The following is a 22,876-nucleotide window of genomic DNA, read 5'->3' on the forward strand; positions in this document are numbered from 1 at the left end:
CTGTGTTTTGTGGTCTTAAACTATTATTTGAAAAAAATTTTCACAAATTAATAAAACCAGCATTTATTGAGTACCAACTTCGTGTTCAGGCACTGGGGAATCAAAAAAAAAATCTGTATCCTTGAGGAATACATTTAGCAGAAAACAAACCAAAAAAAGTTAACTTTCATGTTCAAAAAACAGTACTTTGGAATATTTTAACATCCTGTTTAAAAAAAAATCTAACCTGCAAGTTTCCAAACTATTAACTATCACTACTCTTTCCCTTTCCAAATGTTTTCAAGTTCAGTTTTTTGGAAGAAGAAAAACAAAACAAAAAACCCCAGCTCAGTTGAGGAATAAGTTAGGGACAAAGTAGAGGGGACACACTGGCCCAGAAGTGTTTCTCAAGTTGTAATCATTTGTGTCAGATAAATAGGCATACCATAGTCCCAGGCTGCTTTTGCAGTGTGGTTTCAGGGCTGCCAACATCAGAAGCAGATAAGGAACTTGAAAAAAATGTAATTTTAGTGCCCACCTCCCCTCTGTTGAAGTTTGAATTCATTTGGGACTGAGAATCTGCACTATAAAACAAATCAATTGTGTGCACTGAAGGTTTGAAGACCCCTAACCTAAGGAAGGGCCTTATATTCTATGGAAAATTTTTAAACAACTTTTAAAAATATAATTGAAATCTGTAAGATGCTATATTAGCACATAAAAAGTATTTAAGTGTTAAAATGTCTATTAGTTTATACTTCATCAATATAAAACTTAACTTTGTGATGGTTTCCTGTAACTCAGGATATGATACTTAGGGCCTCCTCTGATGTTTTTCCAAAAATGAAAACTTGGGGGCCTGAAATTTAGGGCTGTTTTTCATTAACATCAGAGATAGTCCTATCACCATTATGATCTCATGAAATCCCGCTTTCCTAAAATTCATTATGCATTCTCTTTTGAAATAAACTAGTCAATACTTGCTTTCAACACACTGTCCAAAGAAGATTTATCTTTAATATGGGCTTGTTGGATTTAGCTCACAGCTAGGTTCAGCTTAAGTATAGAAATAGGTAAAATAAAGCAAGCGGGGGGGGGGGGTCCAAAATGAGTCAGAGAGGTCCAACTTTTATTTCCTTACTGCTCAGTATGAAGAGAAAATTATCAACTTCCATATTAAGTATCCTGCAATCCACAAGTTTGTGGCTATAGCTACACTGCCTATAGCAACAATTTAAATTACATAAAATTAAAAATTCAGTTCCTTAGTCATATTAGCCACATTTCCAGTGCTCAATATTAATATATGGTTAGTGGTCACCATATTGGTCAGCACAGATGAAGAACATATCCATTATTGCAGAAGGTTCTATTGGATAGTGCTAACCTAGAGCACTAGCAAACATACAAAGAACTGTTTAAGGGGTCGATAATCTATCAAACTTTACTGACATCTACATGTCACTCCACTTTATTTAGGATTGGCTACATATGAAGGAATATACTAGGAGCTTAGTGGTACAAGACTCAACAAGAGACTGCTCAGAGTAGTTTAAGAGAATTTAAACAAGCAATGACAACAACCTGAGAAGTGCTATGATTCAACATGCTTGTTATGGGATCAGGAGAAAGCATCGCTAACTTTTTAGGGGAGTCTAGCTATTAGAACAGATCACAGACGGCAAGATCGTAGGAGAGATGATATTTGAGTTTTAAGTCTTGAAGGGTAAAGAGTATCAAGGGTAGCATTCCAGCAGGAAGGACCCTACAAAATGGTATGACTATGTAACTGTGACTTGGGTAAACAGTAAACAAATTCAGTGTGAGTTGAGCAGAGGTAGTGTTGGTGTGTATATGTGAAAAATTGCAGCAAATGAAAAAGCTGTTAAGAACAGATGAGGTTAGCCCATTGAGGGACCTTGTTTATCACATTAGTGATGATAGAATTCATCATGTAAGTAGTTAGGAGACAGTGAAAGAGTTAAATCAGTCATCTGCATGCTCTAGCTGTATGTTAGAACAATTGTCCTGGCAACATGTAAGATGGATCAAAAGAGGAAACAGAAGGCAGAGACACTGGTTTGAAGGCTATTAGCATTATGGCAACTGAACTCAGTTAATAACTGATGAGAACAGAAATCATGGGATGGACTGAGAGGTTATTCAAAGGAGGTAAAAGGGAGATGTTGCTGAACCTCATGTCCAATTCTCTGTAAAGCAGTAGTCAAGGTCACCTGTATTGTGAAGAGGGTCAGGGGTAGAATCCCAGCAGAGGAAAAGACAATACTGGGTAAGAGTAAGGCCTCTGTTCAGGTTGGGTGGCCTTAATTGGTGGTGGAACCAATCTGTCTGGTTTCATGACTCACCAGGCTACCAAAAACAGGAGAGGAGAAAGCCAATGGCTTGTCTGCAGACTGGATGAGCAAGTAAAACAAACAGAAAGTGGGCTCAAAGAAAGAGTGAGAGTTGGTAAGGTGCCTGATCCCGGGGATGCAAGGAAAGGAGCCTAAAATTTTAAGATTAAGACTTAACCACGGGTGCTATACTTTGGGGGTTTAGTAAGGGTCTTAAATGAGGTGAGCATAAAACTCAGTCTGCATTTAGTCTCACTTTATCCCCAGGAAAAAGCTAGAAGGATTTTAAGTAGTAGTAACACGCAGTCTTGCTGTAAAATCAGTCCCAGGTGAATGCCTGGACTCCATTTCCCTCCTCCACTCCTACCATTACTGTTACACTAACTCGAGTCTTTGGGAAGACAGAAATTGGGCTCACCCTCAAAATCTTACACCTGCTCAAACCCCTTCGGGAGAACACCCAGGCACCAGGTTAAGCCTGGGCAAAAGAATCTCGCCCATAATCTAGAAGGAGCGACTCGACATGGAGGCGATGACGAGATCGCCGGGGAGGGAGGGATTCTTCTAGGCCCAGGGCGGTCCTTAAACAGGAGACAACAGAGAACTCCCATAAAGGTATTGCGGCACTCCCCTCCCCCAGCCTCGAAGGGTGCGGCCTTCTCTCCGCCTCCTCCACTGCAGCTCCTTCAGGGTAACAGCTCGAGCCGATTTTCCTAAAGTATGCGCCTCCCACCCGCAAGCCAGCAGGACCGACCTCCGCTCCTTTCCCCACCCGCACGGCTCCTGGAGCAGATGGGGCTCGAATAAATTTTCAGGCGGCGGGAGCCCGGGGCGGAGCCGCGGTCGCCACCACCCAGAGGCCTCAGCCAGGCAAACCCCCCGCCCCCCCCCTAACTCCAGCGCTCGCTTCCTGCCACGTTGCGCAGCGGCGCGGGGCCAGACACTGCGGCGCTGGGCCTCGACGAGGAACATACCAACGGCAGCCTCCCCGCCACCCCCGCCGACCCGCGCAGTGGTTTCGCTCATTTGGGACCTGAGCCAATAGCAAGGGGCCATTCCCCGGGACTCAGCAACCAATCAGATGTCGGGACCGGGCAGGCGGCGGGTAAACCGACTCCCCCGAACGGGAGGGTGGCGGAACCCGCGCAGGAGCCACTTTCGCTGACCCTCGTCCCTGCCCCCCGCATACACCCCGCGGGAGGCCGACCGCGCCCGTAGGTCCAACTCTTCCCCACCTACCTACCCACCCAACCCAGAGAGCAATGCGAGAGTCCCTAAGCGGCTGCGCACTCCCGAGCCTGTAACTGACAGGCCCTTTACTCCAACCAGAACACGCCATTTGTGTTTTCACACACGGCGGGAGAAGAAGCGGCCAATCAGTGACAAGAGCTGAGCCGAAAGCTCTCCTCCCTTTGCAGTAGCAATGGCTCCGTCCGGATTCCAGCCTTTTCCATTCCTTCTCCCTCCCCCTCCGGTTGCCGCCGGGCGGGCCGCATTCCCGCCTGCCTCTGATCCCTTTTCCTTCCAGCGTAACAAACATACTGCCGAGTTCCCGCGGGAGAAGGCAACCCCCAAGTACCGGTCAGACCACCTCAGCCGCCCATTTCCCCCGCCGTATCCACCGGACCACCCTCCCACCAGAATTCCGCTCCCCTACCTAGCCGAGGCTCTCTGAGGAGCCGGAGCCCCAGAGCACAGCCTCTTCTCTAGGCAGCCCCGGCGGCTTCCGCTGATTGGCGACAAGTTAGCCAATGGGTGTAGGGCGATGGGCGGAGAGGCCAATGGCGCGGCGGGAGGGGGCGTGTCCCAGGTGCCCCTGGCGCCGGCGCTGGTAATCCCCGTGCGGTCAGTGGCGTTTCCGCTCGGGCAGCGGCTGAGTGAGCTGCTGCCGCCGCCGCCGCCGCCGCAGCCGCCGCCGGGGGAGGGGCGGCCGCCGCCCGCTTGCGCTCAGAGACTCACGCAGCCCCAGTCCCGCCAGTCCGCCAACATTGTAGTGCCGCCCCCCCTCTTCCCCTGGCCCTTCCCCCACCCCGCCTTTGCTCGCTCCGCCTTTCTGCCCCCACCCCCACCTCACGGGCAAGGGCCATTCCCGGCCAGGAAACGCCGTGGCGCCGCGTTGGGCCTAACTCGAGTCCTACTGCCTCCCGGGAGTGCCGTGCGCCGCAGCCTGGGCCCAGGCCCCGGCAGCGCCTGGGACAAGGTAAGGGTCCGACAGAAAAGAGGGACCTACCCTCACGACCGGGCCCCGGGGGAGGGAAGGGTCACCTCCTCCGTCTCCCCGCGCTCGCTTTCGGGACTTGGGCCTGGCCCTCCCAGGCTCTTAGGAGGATGCTGCCCCTTCTCACCCCCCTCGTCACTCCCTTATACGCCGTTGCATCCCTCTTTCCCAGGGAGAGAGTCCCCCTTCGTAATCTAGTCGACCCCGCTACCCTTTTCATGTCTTTCCTGGGTCAGGACGCTTCCCCTCCCCCAACGTCTCTTCACCCCTTTTCCTGGGAACTGCCTAGTCCACGTTTACCTTTGATTTGAGGCTAGGCCTTTCGCTGTACTCTTAAATACACAGGCATACTTTTCCCCCCCTCCCCAAGCCCCCACCCCACCCCTAACCCGGTTCTCGCGGCCTGGTGACAACTCCAGTCGTTATGGGGGCCTCTGTCTCCTCTTCATAATGTTTCTGGACGCCTTCCCTCTCTTTCTCGGGTCCCCATCTCAGATGATTGCTTCCTTTCCCACACTAAAGACATTACCTTCGCCACCCCCACTTCACATTCTTGGGTTCTCAGTGGCGTCTGCCCCAGTATCTCTGAAATAGTCCTATTGAATTTGTAGGGCTCGAGCTTGGAGTTGTGCCAGATTGTGTCGTTCTCCCAGCCTTGGGCGTGGAGAGCGATCATTTGAGAATATCTTTAAAGGCAGAAAAATTTACCCTTTATGAATTCCCATTCCCCCTGCGTGGAAGCTAAGGGATGCGAAGCGAATGACGGTGAGAAAAAGCCCTGGTTTTTAAGTAGGTGAATCGCGTGAGAGGGAAAGTTGAACTGTTGGGAAAGCCCCCTCTATGCTAATTTATTCTATAGAGCTCTTCTGCTTGTCTCACTTCTTAGGAATAACTGATCTTTCCCTTGGATACGGATGCTGCAGCCAGCTCTGCTGGTCTGGGTCAGGGGTGCATGTATGACCTGCATTTTCTGCTTTCTCATGTTACTTGTGCAATGTGTTCACCAGTAACTCGTTTCGTGCCCAGATCTCTGGGTTCCATTGAGCTTTGTCTATACTTTAGTTCATTTCTCCCATTTTCCCCGTGCTCATAGCACAAAAAGAATCCCCAGGTTCTCTGCTAATTTCTTTCTTCATTTGACTAAAGGAGTTACTTTTAAATGAATTATTTTTTACAAAGGTCATACTTAAATTGGGGGGGGGCGGCAGATGTTACATAGCTATCTTTTGATTGGGTAAGATCCAGCTGAGTTGAGCATCATGGGCTTTTCAGGAGAATGTTTGTGTACCCCCTATTTGGGAAAATTTCTTGGTGGTTAATTTTATATCACTGATGCTTTTAGGTCACTCAGAAAAAAAGTTATAAGTTGTAATTTTAGATGTGTGGAATCTGAGCTAGGACTAAAGCAGAAAATATTCACATAGAGGTTTCTGGGCCTCTTGGAGAACACAGGAAATTTTTATTATTGGATTTCTTCCAGTTTTCTCAGGAGGATCATTCGTTTTCTTTTATAGCCAAAAATTCTGGTCAGTTTGGGATTAGAGTCTTTAAGGTTTACTCAGACTGTCATTAAGATTCAAAAATGAATTATGTCCTTTGGTAGGGCATGACACAAGGCTCTGTCTCTAGCTGCAAATTTAAATTTGACTGTAAAGAGAGTGTTTGGAAAACTGACCTTTTAAAGACTAAAGCTTAATCTTCACTCCCAAATTGCTGGCTTAATTAAAATGGATATCTGGAATTTGGTAAATATTGGTTTTTCTAATAAAAGGCCCTTAGTGTAAAACTAAAAGGGTGACCTTAGGATTGTTTCTTTCTAAAAACATAATTCCAGCCCTTCTGGCATGGAGCATTGGTCCAAAAAAAAAAAAAAAGGTATGTAAGGAGTGGGGGTGGGGTAAGGAGAAGGTGGTTCCTTTGGGTTGGATCACAGGGGTGAGTATACAAGGCAGCAGCAGCTGCTGGCTCTGGAGCTCTGGTTGCTACGTGAGAAGCTTGAGTAGTGCTGGCTGCTGTCTCCAGGGAAGGACAGCAGTGCAGCGTCCATTAATGCTGTTGGCTGCAGGGAGCTACACTTAGGCAATAGCTGCTTTAGGACTAAGAAGAAACCTTGCTTTCCTGGGAATTTTCATTGCTGGGCTGGTTTGCATTTTATTGGTGGGGAGATGAGAGTGCATAACCTTCTACCCATTTATGGATGTCAGCCTCTGGAAACTGGATCATAGTTAGAGACTTTTTCTTTTTTGTTTGTTTTTGGGCAGATTTTTGGTTTTTATTTGTAGATTTGTGCTTGAATAGGAGTGAAAGTTCCATTATTTAATTTTTTTCAATCCATTTGAAACCAAAGTAATAAAAATGTAAGGATTTTCCTTAGAACCAGAATGGGGAAAATATCAGTTCTTTTTTTCTGTAACTGACATGTTTTCCTCCAACTCTAATCATTAATTCAGTTTTAATAGTTTTTTGTGTTATCTCCTTCCTTTCAGTTGTTAGGCCATATTTACCTTATTGAATAGATGTTTGCTAAACATTTTACTAAATTTGGAATCTTAAACTCTAAAAAGAAGTGCCCTTTTCAGAATGATTTGTAAATAAAAATCTCAGAAGTATTTTCTTAATTTCTGTATCAGTAATAGACTTCTCCAGATTAAATTATTTCTTTGGAATTTGACCTTTAAAATGGATTCATTATCTGTGTGTTGGATGTAGTCTTCTAAGACCACAAGGTTGTATGTTTGGCTGTGATCCATCTGAAACATAGGACAGACCAGAAGGAATATTAGAAATCAAATAAGTAGTGTATAGGATACTTGAGAAGATGGCCTCTTAGTCCCTTATGTGGTCTCCCCTCCGCCACAGTTCCTCCACATTAGGAAGATCTCTGATTAAATAGAACAGTTTGTTGAGTATGGAAGCACTTGAAGGAGAGCCACCATGCAAATATACCACCAATTTTTTACAGTACTTAACAGATGGGTTGTCTCTTCCCCACCCCACCCCCCACCCTGCAAGACTATTGCATGCTGTATTTTTTCCCTTCAGGATTTTGATATGTTTAGCTTTGTGTAAATATACTTAAATCCCAGTCATCTAGAATGTATAGCATGACTGGCATTTGTGGCAGGGAACCAAATAGAATGGAAATGAGTTGTGTCATTCACAAATGCGGCTTGCATTGTCTCTCAGTGATACACACTGACTAATGAAACAGAACCTTTCATGGATATTTTTAGGTGGTTCTAATCCTTTTTACTATCATATATAAAAGATGCCATATCAGATAAATATGGTTTCACTCATAGTAGCTATTTAACATTTTAGATATTTTTTTTTAGTTGTATGTTAAAGTTACCTTATAAAATCGCTTTTTCACTTGTATTTCCTGTTGTTTGGAACCCTTTGTGATCTTGATGCGATCATTTTCTGAAAGATCTTAGGAGGCCTTTTTCATAGGATTTATTTAACCAGTATGCTTGAAAAATTGTATATCTTCTGATACTGTTTGGTGTCCAGGAACTTACATACTGTCTGAAGTTGTTCTGGCCTTTCTGAGGAAGAGTGGCTATTTAATTTTGCCTTTAGACAGGAAAATAACATAGGGTAAAATGCAGATATGCAGAAAACCACTTTTACTTTGTCCTTTTCATATTGAAATTACTTATGAAACGTTAGGCCATAGTTAAGGACAGGCAGTGATTATTGGGTACATCTTTTCAGTGAGAAATTGGATCATGAATAGAAATACAATTTTCTTATAACTTCTGGCTCCACTCTAGTGATTTGTCAGTTTAATTTGAAACTAAAAGGCCTAGCAGTGAATTTTGTTTATAAAAAATTTTCAGGTATTGGAAACTAAAACTTCTTGATAGGAATATTTTAAGACAAACAGAATTTACTCTGCAAAATGTGTGAGGTGTTGTATATTTTAATAGAACTGGTGGTTATTTGCAATTTGACCTAAAACATCCTTTCAGAGACACTCCTTAAAAAATAAGTGTAATGTACCAATGAAAGCAGTGATTGGTACCATTTTTTTACAGCCAAAAACTCAAACATATGTGGTGAAATGGCATTTTTAACCTTTCACTTGATGCAGTGATTGATTTCCCTTGTAAAGATTCAGGGAAGTTCAAGAAAGGTGAGAAAATATCATTTCTTTCATTTATCAATACATATTTTGTTAAATCGGATTCTTATGAAAAATATCCTATTGTATATTCGTCAGAATTGAGTAAAAGATACCCAGTAACTTGGGAGAGGGGGAGGCTGTTAGAAAACATCACTTTAGAGAATTCTCTTATTCTAACAAAATATATTCAAACTCTCTTAACACTTTATGAAGCAAATTTGAAATCTAATAAAGGAACAATGAAGCTAAATCTCAGTCTACTTTGTATGAACCCTCACTGAGCTAGGAATTTGTAATCCCATCCTGCCTCGCTCAGTTTTTCCATCATATTGATTTTGTTTGCTGAATACCTCAGGGAGAAATGTAAGGGTCACATTAACTATCTTTGATATAAAGACAGGGGATCGGAATTTTCTGCTTATTGGAATATGACTTAGTATTTTTAAAACACTAAGATTATTGGCCAGTTTTGCCTCATGCATTCGACTGTTGGTTTGGTCTGACTGCTTTCTCTTCTGTGCTCTTCCATCTTCATACCATAAGAATTCTCAGAGTTTTGATGGCAAACTGAAGTCAAGTAATAAGAACCATTTCCTTGGCCATGTTAGTTATGTATACACACCCAGAGCTGGGAATACTTCTTGACCTGTGTTATGAATCACAGAAAAGCAGAGGATATAGGAATTTATACAGAATTTGTTTCTGTCTGGGGAACAAATTTTTGTTGTGCTACCTAATTGAGGGAAAAATGCCGAATTCCTTGCTACTCTGTTTGAAAAAAGATGGAAGCATGGGAGGAGCCTGAGACCTCTGCTGCAGGATTTGGTCTGAGTAGAAAGGAAGATTTTTTTTTCAAATTGCCAGCTGCTTATGTCATACTGACTCCCTTATTATGCCTTTAGTTGGTCTGTCAATATGGCCAAACAGCTAGATAAGTGTGGGGCAGGACAAAGGGCTCTTTGCACAGCAGGGAGGCAATGTTGGTGGGGGAGGGGGAGGAGGTAGGAAAGACAGGAGGGGGAGGTTCTTTTCCCTGGGAGATTATTCACTTTAGCATACAATTAAAGAAATTATTTGTAATTCCTACTGAAGCACTGAATTTGTGCCAACTATATACTGTTAACTTGAAATTTAGTATATCCCTGAATATCTGGTGGGGACCCATCCTCTCCTCCAAGGGAAAATAAAAATTAAAGCTTTGTGCAGGTGAGAAGAAAATAAATTCCATGTACTCCACCCTCCTAAATACAAGTCACCTCCTGAGTAGACCAGTTCTAGAGCATCTAGAGCAGAATTCTCATTAAGAAATGGAAAAGAATATTCTATCGGAGTAAAACTTATATTTCAACATACACATTGTCTTTATTTGGGTTGGGATTAGACCAACCTAGGGTAAAATAATTTGTTTCCCTTTGTGAAATAAGTTGCCTGACAGTGATATAGAGAGCACCCTCCAGCATTTAGATTTTTGGCTCACCATCATGTAAAATGCTAACTGGAGGAAAGCTACTTACTGTTTCATTCTCACCCTACTTCCTGGAGAACCTGATATTCCCGGGAGATTTCTCCCTCCCACACTCTAGTGTTGGCACAACCTTGTTTGATACATTTGTGCTCAACTCCCAACTAACTAAAAGTGGGGCAATTGCATTCATGTTATTAGAATTAATATGAATCTTAGAGTTGGAAGAGATCTGTGGTTTATCTGGTGCTTAAAGCAAAATTACAATGAAATATTTCAAAGTTTGGACCCCTATGGAAGTTTTCATTAATATGTTAAAAGAGTGTACCGAACAGTATTTTTAGTTATTTTTAAAATAAATATCAGACAATGCATGTGTGCTAGCTGTGGGTTTTTTAAAACCAAGATATTAAAGAATTGCATTCATAGACAAGTTAGATAGCAATTATTTGGATCGCAAAAGGATTCCTCCTTAATAAAGGAGTGTATGCTGTGTGTTTTTTTAAATGTTTAATATATTTTAAGAGATTTTGACTTTTAGAAATAATTGGTCAGAACTCAGTTTTCCAAGAGTAAATCCGTTGCTTAAATTGAGATGCCACCTGTATTGCAGTGTTATTAAACTAGCCTTAAAGTTTTTCCTTTTATCCAGACTGCAGAAGACTAAGGAAACTGGAATGCTAATTTTAATTTATGCATCCAGAGCCTGTGACTGTTAGCAAAGAAGAAGTGTTTGTTTTAACTTAATAAAATAACTAAAAGCTACCTTTGGTGCACATTGTAATATTAAGCAAGCCTGACCAAATTTTGTGTCATTTCCCTCTGTAAAAAAAAGATACATGTGTTACCTACTTAACATTAAGTTTCTGTGTGTATTGGTCTTGGCAGCAATGATATATTTTGTCTGAAAAGGGAAATTTGAATGACTTAATTATTGTCATTTAGAACTTTTATCAGTTATATAATGTTAACATGAAAGGTAGTAGGCTATATTTTCTATTACTATAGAAATTTAGGGTAGTGGTTTCTTTATAATCCATTCACATGCATTTTTTCCATAGATTTGTGGGACTAAAATAGAAGCCATCTAGTTCAATCCCTGCCTCCATTCCAGATTTCTCTACATGTTCTAAGACCCACATTGCTAGCTCTAAGGAAAACATTGTCTCTGAGCACATACATATACCCCACTTCCCAGATAATTAGAAATTTCTTCATTGTAACTTCTGCTCCTATTACCTGAATCTTGCCAGAGGCCCTAAAAAGTTCCTGGCAAAAGTAAGGTGGGGAGGGGGAGCACATTTTGATCCCAAAGGTATTGATAACTGTTTTGGCTCCCCAAACAACTAATCTAATTTTCAGTAATACCCAGCCAGCAGTAGGCTAGAATGGAGGTAAAATGTAGCACTGGACCACATCTTGCCATTGCAGCTGCTCCACCTTATTTTCTGCTGTTATTACCCCACAACCCCTGTCCCCATCAAAAAAGAAACTAGGACGAAAGGGAAAAATTGGATGGGCTAATATGATTTTTACTATGGTTATAAGTTTGTTTATATGTACTGAAATACAAAGCTCATTTGTCCTATTCTTAAAAGTCAGTAGTGAAAGAGATTTTATAACTTAAGTATCTTCTGCTTTCTTTCTTGATAAACCATTTCAGATTCTCAGCTTTACAGAAAAAATGTTTTTAAGTATACTTAATTTTCATTGGCTGTTCACACAATCATTATTAGTGCCAGATGCTGCTGTATTATTAGCTTGAAGAAAGGGAGAGACTCTTCTATAGGTAATACTTACAATTTGTATTGAGAATTACTGATTTGTGTAACTCAGATTTATAACCAAAATACGATTTAAAAAGTCAAACCTTGTGCTTACCTGTATCTTGGAGCTGAAATCATTAGAATATAAATTTTTCATTGGTCAGAGTTGTTTCTTCAAACTGCATAATTAATGTTCTTCAGAGCTCCTTTTTCCCACACCACCATCCCACCCCCCAAAAAAAGCCAAATTTTATTTTTATCATTTTTATTGTCTTCTGTTGCTGAGATTTTCTCCTCCCCACTCCTGAAATGTGAAGACTTAAAAAATCCAGGATTCTAATATAATGTGTGCATTGCTGAACACAGAAGATTATTTTATAATTCTTAGAAATTGTGATCTGATTAGGCTGTTTCAGTATCATGTTAGCGTATTTAATAATGTTGACATGTTAATTTTAATATATGTACAGATGTATCTCATTGTTTTAGATTTGCGCCCATTGTTATTTTATATGATGTTGTCTCCCCACCATTCCCCCTCCTCACCCACCACCCACCCCCCGTCTCCATGGTTTTGTATCTCTGTCCTGTTATATGATCTTTGGCCTGTGTTGAAAAAATTCTGTTTCCTCCCACCAACCTCTGCATGCCACAACACATACAGTTTTTAGTTTCACAGCTCTGTGAAGGAGGATGATCTGAAGTTAATAATCAACTGTCTGGGCATTCTTGGTATCCAAGGACGGTTTTATTTATGAGGAAGAACCTGGAAGGACCTGTTGGCAGTTAGACTGCCTGCCTCTGCATTTATGTTACCTTCTCCTTTATTAACGTAGTCTGTTGAGAGTTAACTTGTTTTATAAGAAACCAGACAGAAAGGGTAAAGCCACAGTTAGATATGGTTGTTTAAAAAATGTTTATTATGATAACATTTGGGATAGAAACATAGGGCACATTTTTTAAAAACTTTATTTAGTTCTAAAGACGAAAGAGTTTAAACTCCTAAATAGAACAAAGAATTATTGTGGCAGTATGATTGATCGCATGTTCAACGTAGCATTGGATTATTGCATGAATGCATAAATTTTTATTTTCTCAGTTTCTATGGTGCAGACTACTGTAACCGTGCAAATTAAATGTCTTTCAGGCTGTCTTTTCCCACAGCCTGAAAAATTTTAGGTGGAATGACTTTAAATAAGTAAGTAAATAAATAATAAATAACAAATCTGAGGGAAATATAGAAGCTAGTCCAAAAAATTTTTTTAATCCTCACCTGAGAATATGTTCAGAGCAGGAGATGGGGGGACTTTGATGTCAGGAGAGAAGCTTCCCATACTCGCCCTGACTGGGAATGGACCCCGAAACCTAGGAATGTGTCCTGATCGGAATCGAATCCCCAACCTTTTGGGGTACAGGGCAACACTCCAACTGAGCCACCTGGCCAAGGCTGTAGTCCAAATTTTTGAAGTCCCCTTTTAGTTGTTTTTGTTGTTGCTAGACAAATTTAGTTTTATTTATGGCAATTAGAACTTTGTCATAGATTAGTAATAGAACAAAATAAGGATAGATTGACATGGTGCCAATGCACATTTTAGAATGAGGCTAAAATTGTACCAAATTGTTACATAATTAGACTACTTTTATTTTAAAAGTTTAACTTTTTGTTGTTTTTTTGTTAATCCTTGCCTGAATATATTTTTTCCATTGATATTTAGAGAGTAGGGAGGGGGGAGAGAAACACTGATCAGCTGTCTCCTATACTCGGCCCCACCTGGCCTAGGGATTGAACCCACCCGCAACTGAGTTACATGCCCTTGACTGGGAATGCAACCCAAGACCCTTTGGTGTGCCAGCTGACTCTGTAACCACTGACCATGTGGGCCAGGACAAAAATTTTTAAACTTATGAAGTGGCATAAAGTATTCACAGATTGAACAGGTATTTACCTTATTGATGGCACATTATATAAACAGTAATCAGATTTTTTAAATCAGGTATTTACTAAAAATCCAAAAAATGGAAATTATGCTGACATCATATATGAAGCTCTGAAGTTACTCTGGCTCTACCACTTAGACCAAATAAGTAATAATACCAGCTCCAAGGCTCTTCTTGCTTTGGAGCCTAGGCTGGTTGACCTGACCCAGATGTTTTTACATCTCTTCCTTATTTAACCCCTGGGCTATTAAGATTGGAAGTGTTGCTTGGAATAAAGTATCTGTTCATAAATTGAGTAGGAATCTGACTGGGCCATGTGTGAAGACCCATGGGCAGACATGTATTTTTAGAGAAGTAAGGTTCTTGTAGTTTATCATGAAAAGGAATTGCTGGAGTTTTTCAGAGTACACTGAGCAATAAGAATAGTGGACATATCTCTCTTTATGAAACAACTATGTGCCAGGCAAGAGAGTTGAAAAGTTTTTTGTGTAAAATATCTTAGTTTTTCTGAAAACTTAGTATTAGGAATGTGTTTCTGTGGAAAATAGTTACCCAAAGGATTGAGTTAAATATCTTTTGTGAAAATGATTTCAAATTGAATCTTTAAAATTGAGTGACCATATGTCTTGGTTTCCCTGGAACAGTCCTGGTTTATGCCTACTGCATAATTAGTAATAGCACTTCTTTGTCAAAAATGTCCCAATTTGGACCATAAGTTATATGCTCTACCTAATTATAGAGGATCATGGGACTTTTTGTCACTACATAGTAACCCATTTATGTGTCTTTCATACAGTTCTGATTCTCCTCTCTGCTAGGATTTATCTTTGGCCTCTCTTCAGTGAACCCCATTTTTTACATGAGCAGTTTTTAGAATGCCTTTTTCTTTTCCTTGTAGTTGGTGAGGGAGGGGATAAGTATATATTTGATTAATTTTTTTATTATGAAAAAGTCAAATACAACAAAATGGAATAGAAAAAGGGACTCCCTTTTGATTTTATTTAAACCATTCCATTTGATCAAGATAAAGTCCATATATTGCACTTGGTTGATAAATTTGACTCATTTATAGGTTCTCCCTTTCATTTGCATATAATATACTTATTAAAGGAATTTATCATCCTGTAAAGTTCTCATTCTTTGGATATTGGAGGTTGCATCTGCATGGTGTCACTTAACATACCCTCCACACACCCATATTTTATGTAAACAATGATTAGATCAGTTGCAGGTATACTTTTATAAGAGTACTGTGTACTTCCATTGAGAATTACTTAACATCTACCTGTCTTGGTGATGTTAAGCAGCTGTTGATATTTATTGCCCAGGTCAGCTATTCTTAAACTGTACACTCTAAAAATGAAAGGCCCCAAAGACCTTTTGTTTGTGTGGGTTATATCAAGATTTACCAGATTAGAAATTAAAACAAATTTTTAAATTATTTATCAATTTAAAAATAACAGTAACAAATCCTGCTGACCTAAGTAACATGATTTTTATGAAAAATGATTTTTTTAAAGTGGCATTGCTTTCCGTTTTTGCAAATCTCTTTGGTGTCTGGCTCAATAGAAGACAACTGCTTTCTCACAGCTGCTTCTGCACTTAATTTGTGTTTGTTTTGATTAAAGAGTATGAAGAAAATCTGTCTTCACACAGATAAGTAGTTGAAAAGGGAAAGACCTCACATACTTCCTGAAAGAGTCTCGGGAACTTCAGGAGTTCTCAAACCACACTTTGAGAGCAGGCCTAGATCCTTTATTTCCTTTATGGTTGTGAAGTGATATTTTCTGTAATTATTTGCTTACCCTAAGATGCAGTTTGAATATAAAGGCAAGATTGGTGCCTATTTTGTCCTTTTACTAGTTTTCTAAATAATAGGCTGGTAACCTAGCAACCTCCAAAGGTGATCAATGAAGTGTTACTATTGTGTACTTTTTTTTTTTAATCCTCACACCAGGATATGTTTCTATTGATTTTAAAGAGAGGAAGGGAGAAGGGGAGAGTGAGAGACATTTATGTGAGAGAGAAACATTGATCGGTTGCCTCCCACATGTTCCCTGACCAGGAATCGAACCCACAGCATTTTGGTGTATGGGATGATGCTCCAGCCAACTGAACCACACTAGCCAGGGCATTATTGTGTACTTGTGGTTTTAAATATATTTATGTGTTTCAGTCCCTTGCAGTTATTGTTTCTGACATTCAGATTGTCCTACAATTGGCTCTTGGCTCCTAAGTCCTTTTTCCTCATTCTCAATTGCTTCCTGGCCTTTTTTTTTTTATTGTTTCTTTGCCTTCTCGTGTAACAGGATGTTCCAGGATCATTTTTTACATTCCCTGCCCCAAACCTGCAACTAGTCATATTTGCAAAACTCTGGTTTCTTTTAATGGGAAATGGTACCACAGTCATTGCTCTTGGTTTGGTCCTTATTTCTAGACCTTTTCAGTGGACAGAACTGAAAAGTGATTTCTGCCCTCTTTGTTTCTTTTTTTAAATGTCAGTTGTTGGTGTTTGATAAATTTTATTTTGAATTCAGCACTACATGATGTTTAAGCAAACCTAATCTTTCCCCACACCCAAAATTCCAATTTTCGGTAACACCAATGTAATTACTCTTAGATTTGTCCCACAGTACATATACGGCAGTTTTAGAATCTCAGAACAATATGATTACTGGAAAATAGAGTTGTTTATTTTTGTCCTTAGGATATGTCCCTCTAAAAATACACGGTCAAATTACAATGTTTTAAAATCACTTGGAATAGTTCTCTATGTGGTTATGCCACCAACTTGATACACAGTGAGGTTAATTTTTTTTATTTCACTTTCAGATTTTTTAGGGACTGCTTTTTGTTTTATAATTACATAAAACATGGTTACTAAGTGAAATTTACATCTGTATATAGTCAGAGAAATCTGGCTTCTAGTTTTTATACCCTGTTCCTTTTCTGTCCCTATATATAAGTTATGACAGATAATTCATGATTATTTAAAGTGTGTGGTTTTTTATCATGGTACTTTTATTGTAATAAAAGAAGCATTTAAGTTAGTTTATTTACTGAAAGTATCCGCTTTTAGATTTTTCAATAACTAATAAGTATTTTTAGGCCATGGAAGAGGAACATGGACTTTTCTGTTTTTCTGGTGACCACAGTTTTTGCCTTAATATAACTAGTTAAGATAAGAAACTTCCTTTCTCAAATAAAAATTATCTCTCTTGGAACACTAGATTACTTTCCATTTGCGATGATTTCAGATACTAAATCCGACGAACACTTGGGACACTGGTTCTACTTGCAATAGAAAGCTCATCAGTTAACATTTCTTGAATGGTTCACCCTTAATCTGAAATTTATATACCATCTTAGAAAGGATGTCATCTGCCCAGCCGGGCGTGGCTCAGCGGTTGAGCGTCAACCTAGGATCCAGGCGATCGGGGTTCAATACCCGGTCAGGGCACATGCCCGGGTTGCGGGCTTGATCCCCAATGACTCTCTCATCATTGATGTTTCTGTCTGTCTCCTTTCCTCTCTCTGAAATCAATAAAGATTAAAAAAAAATTTAATTTAATTTAAAAAAAAGAAAAAAAGAAAGGATGTCATGTACTTTTTAACTTAGTCATTTAAAATTCAAAGTGCTTAATTTTATAAGTTTTAAATTAAATCTTAAACCTGTTAAATATTAAATCTATTTTATTCTAATAGCTGAAAGAAGTTGCAGTATCATAGTTCAATATATGTCACATTCTAATATGATGTATTTGTATTATAGGCTAAAAAATATTAAATCAGGCTATTCAAATGGTGAAGCAATAGTGTTTCAAAGTGTAAGGGTTCTGAAATTGTATAGAACTTGGTTCAGATTTTAGTTTGCGGTTTTCGTACTCTGGCCTTGGACAAGTTTCTTAACTTGTGAGTTGAATTCTTTGGCTAAATAGGAATAATACCTTCCTCTTAAAGATGATGTGGGCATTGCATGTAAAGTGATTGAAGACACATTGGTTGGTACAAAATAAGCATCCAGTAAATGTTAGCTTTTATTTGAAAGTTGTTATTGTTATGAATATTTGGTCAATTCTTTAAACTGTATATGCACCTTACTTAGGGTAAGTAATGCTTATTACATGCTGTAAATATACCACCTTACTTTCACGACTCCATTAGTTATATGAAAAGAACCAACTGCTAGCAAAGGAATAATCAGGGTCTAACTAAAATTTGTTTGAGGCTTCTAACTTTACAATGTGCCAGCGCTTACTATATAAATATAATCACATTCAAACACATAATAGGTATGGGAGCGTTAAGGAAACATTTTAACATTAGATTGCTCTTTAGTTCAGGTGTTGTCGTTTGTTTTAGCTTTATTGAGGTAGAATTGAAAAATAAAATTGTAATATATTTACAGTGTACAACATGATGATTTGATATACATTGTGAAAGGATCCCAACAATTTAGTTAATTAACACATTAATCCGTTACATATTTACCCTTTCTTGGGTGGAGAGGTAAGAATCCTTAAGTTCTAATCTCTTGGCAAATTTCAGTTATACAAATAAATACAGTATTATCAATGAGAGTCACTGTGTTATACGTTAGATTCCATACCTTATTAGTCTTTATAACTGAAAGTTTGTACCTGTTTACCAATGTTTCCTTATTTCTCCTACACCCCAGCCCCTGGCAACCACCATTCTACTGTTTCTATAAATTTGATTTTTTTTTTTTAATTACACATATAAATGATACCATGCAGTATTTATCTTTCTCTGGTTTACTCTACTTAGCACAATGCCCTCGAGGTTCATCCATATTGTCACAGGTGGCAGAATTTCCTTTTTATGGCTGAATAATATTTTGTTGTAGGTAAATTACTAGATAGCTAGATATCACATTTTCTTAATCCATTCATTCTTTGACAGACACTTAAGTTGTTTCCATACCTCAGCTATTGTGAATATTGCTGCAGTGAACAAATGGGAGTATAGGTATCTCTTCAAGATGGTGATTTCTTTTCCCCTTTGGATATATTTCCCAAACTGAAATTGCTGGATCATATGGTAGTTCTGTTTTTAATTTCTTTAAGAACCTCCATACTGTTTTTCATAGTGACTGTACCAGTTTACATTCCCACCTACAAGGGTTCCCTTTATCCACACACTCGCTAGCATTTTATCTGTTGTCTTTTTGGTAATAGCCATCCTACTAGGTGTGAGGTGATATCTCATTTGTTTGTTTGTCTGTTTTAATTTTTTTAAGGAGAAACATCAGTCTGTTGTTCAATTTGTTTATGCATTCATTGGTTAATTCTTATATGTGTCCTCACTGGGAACTGAACCTGCAACCTTGGTGTATCAGGACGATGATCTAACCAACTGAGCTACCCAACCAGGATTCATTATGGTTTTGACTTGCATTTCCCTGATGATTAGTGATGTTGAGTACCTTTTCAAGGACCTATTGGTCTTTTTTATGTCTTCTTTGGGAAAATATTTATTTGGGTCATTTACCCATAAAAAATTTTTTTGTTTTGTTCTTTTGTTTTTTGCTATTGAGTTGTATTAGTTTCTTGTATACTTTTTGATGTTAACCCCTTATTGGATATGTGGTTTGCAAATATTTTCTCCCATTCCATAGGTTGCCTTATTTTGTTGATGGTTTCTTTTGCTGTGCAAAAGCTTTTAGTTTGATGTAGTCCCACTTGCAAATCCAAAATATTAACAAGATCAGTATCAAGGACCTTATCCCCTATTGTTTTCTTCTAGGAGTTGTATGGTTTTAAGTCTTAACATTCAAATCTTTAATCCATTTTGGGTTTATTTTTGTGTGGTATAAGATAGTACTCTGGTTTCATTCTTTTGCATGTGGATATTCAGTTTCCCCAGCACCATTTATTGAAGAGACTATCATTTCTCCATTGTATATTCTTGGCACCTTTGTCAAAAATTAATTGACTTTATAGTATGGATTTATTTTGGAGCTCTCTAGTCTGTTCTATTGATGTCTGTTGTCATGCCAGTACCATACTGTTTTGATTACTATAGCTTTGTAATATAGGTTAAAATCAGAAAGTGTGATGTACCAGCTTTGTTCTTTCTCAACATTGCTTTGGCTATTTAGGGTCTTTTGTGGTTCCATAAAAGGAATTTTAGGATGTTTCTGTTTCTATGAAAAATGCCATTGGAATTCTGATAGGGATTACACTGAATCTATAGATCACTTTGGATAGTATGGACATTTTTAAAATATTAATACTTTTCAATCCACGAGCACAGAAAATCTTCCCATTCATTTGTGTCTTAAGTACTTTATTCTTTGTGATGCTATTGTAAAAGCTTAATTTCTCTTTCCTGTAGTTCGCTGTTAGTGTATAAAATGCAACTGATTTTTGTATATTGATTTCCATCCTGCAGCTTTACTGAATTTGTTTAGTCTAACAGTTTTTTGGTGGAATCTTTAGAGTTTTCTAGATGTAGTACCATGTCATCTGCAAGCAGAATTTTATTTTTTCTCATTTGGAGGTCTCGTTTTTCTTGCTAATTGCTCTGGTGAGGACTTTCAGTACTATTTTGAATAAAAGTGGTAAGAGTGGGCATCTTAGTCTTGTTCCTGATCTTAGAAGTTTTCAGCTATTCACCATTGAGTATGATGCTAGCTGTGGGTTTGTTATATATGGCGTTTATTATGTTGATGTACATTCCATCTGAACCTAATTTGTTGAGAGTTTTTATCCAAAAAAATGTTGAATTTTATCAAATACATTTTCTGCATCTACTCAGATGATCATATGGAATGAGTTTGGAAGTGTTCCCTCTTTGATGTTTTGGAAGTTTTGTTTGTTTGTTTTAATCCTCACCTGAGGATATGTTTGTTGATATGGGGGGGGGGCATCAACTGTCCAACCTGCCCCGACCAGGGGTCAAACCGAAGACCTAGGTATGTGCCCTGACCGGAAATTGAATCTGCAACCTTTTGGTGTGTGGCACAAAGCTCCAACCAACTAGTTGAGCCACACCAGCCAGGGCAGTTTTGTTTGTTTTTAATACATTAGGATTAGAGTGAGATTGAAGAATGCTAAAAATGGATTCTGATTGGATTATAAATCCTTAGGATTCCAGCTAGAATCTTTTCATTATACCTTATTACCTATCTTTTTTTTTTTTTTTTTTTTTATGGATTGATTTGAGAGAGAGAAGAAGGGGGAGAGAAACACCTATTCATTATTCCACTTATTTATACATTCATTGGTTACTTCTTCTATGTGACCAGACCAGGGATCAAATCCGCAACCTTAGCATATTGGGACGATGCTCTAACCAACAAAGTTACCTGTCCAGGGCCCTATCTTATTATTTTAGATATGGAGAGTTATAGGGAAGAACAAAATGGTGGGCTAAAGTTATCTTTTCCCTTCCCCACGAAGCAAAACAGGAACTAAAATGTACACCTCTTCAGCGATACATGCTAAAATACTTATGGATGAAATGCGTTGTTTGGTGTTTGCTTTAGAATGGAGGAGAGGTAACAGATAAACAAGATGGAATGAGTTGATAATTGTTGATTAATGATAAGTTAAATGAAGTTCTTTATAAAATTTTACTTTTATATTTGTTTGAAATTTTTCACAATGAAAAGTTTCAAAATTTAAAAGTATCTATAGACTTGACTTTGGATCTTGTTACAGCAGGCTAGTAAACATACTCAGATTTTTCAGTCTCTCCCCATCAGTGCTACTTGTCCTCTGAACCCAGTTTCTCTTGTGACTATCACGTATTTTCAATTAACAGGAAAATAGAGTTGCTACATAGCTATAATGACTTTATACTAAAAGGCAATGTTAATATTTTAAAGAAGTCTATATAGATTCTGGAAGTATTCCTGACAGGAAGATTGAAGAAGCAAATGGGTAAATTAACAATGTGTTTAATAGATCAGTGCAAAACAGTCGAGATTTCTCTAAGAAAGTTAATAGGATATTTGACTAAGGGTGAAGATTATTCTGTAACTATTAGCAAATCTTAGTATTAGTGGATTTGGCAAATTACCAACAGGACTCAAACTGTAAATTCCTCCTCCACTTCATACTGTTGGCTTGGAAGCAGGAAAGTGGTTCTTATTTGCATTCCTTATTTCTTCTATTGACTTCTTTAATATTGTAACCCTGCATACCAAGAGTTGGGTCCTTGCAATGTGTCAGATATCTTGCTAAATTCTCTTATGAATGTTATGTCACTTAATTCTCAAAATAGTGCTGTGGGATGGTTTACAAATGAACAAACTGAACCAAGAGTGATGACACAGCTAGTAATAGGGTGAGTCAACTCCTTATGACTCCAGAATCTTTTTATTGTACCATATTACCTTTTTTTTTTTTTTTTTTTTAAAGCCTTCCATCTTCACCAGTATAATCTTGCCCTTTTCTCTCCTCCTGTCTTTGGGTACTGCTACCCATCTATAGTTTTGATGGTTTTTTTCTTTAGGATTCTTTGCCTGAAATTGGATGGGGTTCCTGGATCTGGATTAAGAAAGGAAAAATAGCCCTGCCGGGCATGGCTCAGCGGTTGAGCCATCGACCTAGGATCCAGGTGATCAGGGTTCGATTCCCGGTCAGGGCACATGCCTAGGTTGTCAGCTCGATCCCCAGTTGGGGGTGTGCAGGAGGCAGCCTACCAATGAATCTCATCATTGATGTTTCTCTCTCTCTCTCTCCCTCTCCCTTCCTCTCTCTGAAATCAATAAAGATATACTTTTTAAAAAAAAAGAAAAATAGATGGGTTTTTATTGGGCATTGTCCTCTACTAGAGTGATTATAAACTGTCTTTCTTGGTATTAAAAAAAAAAAAAGTTAATGAGCCTCTTCCAATCACACCCATACCTTTCTTATAAGTCAGTCAGTTACAGGCTTCTTATATCAGCCTGGCTGCAATTCAGGAAGGGGTATAGAGCAAAGGCCTGTGAATCCCTAGAAGTTTTACAAGTTTTGTCTGTGTTTTTCTGAGGAAAATGTTCATAGTCCTTATCAGAATCTA

At 38.9% G+C, this 22,876-nt stretch overlaps 1 protein-coding gene across 25 annotated transcripts in view; it reads left to right on the plus strand.

The window, feature by feature from the left end:
* The first annotated feature begins 4,175 nt into the window (after window positions 1-4,175).
* Window positions 4,176-22,876, plus strand: part of SETD5 (SET domain containing 5) — a 77,228-nt gene continuing 58,527 nt past the window's right edge. For 7 of the 25 annotated variants that reach the window (XM_081159397.1, XM_081159421.1, XM_081159408.1 and 4 more), the window contains exon 1: window positions 4,194-4,533. The gene's annotated coding sequence lies outside the window, so the exon portion shown is untranslated. Of the gene's footprint in view, window positions 4,534-22,876 lie in introns of all 25 variants that reach the window. The other 18 variants (XM_081159416.1, XM_081159399.1, XM_081159407.1 and 15 more) reach the window with 7 other exon arrangements.

Source organism: Miniopterus schreibersii (assembly GCF_964146895.1).
Source record: "Miniopterus schreibersii genome assembly, chromosome: 15".
Classification (NCBI taxonomy): domain Eukaryota; kingdom Metazoa; phylum Chordata; class Mammalia; order Chiroptera; family Miniopteridae; genus Miniopterus; species Miniopterus schreibersii.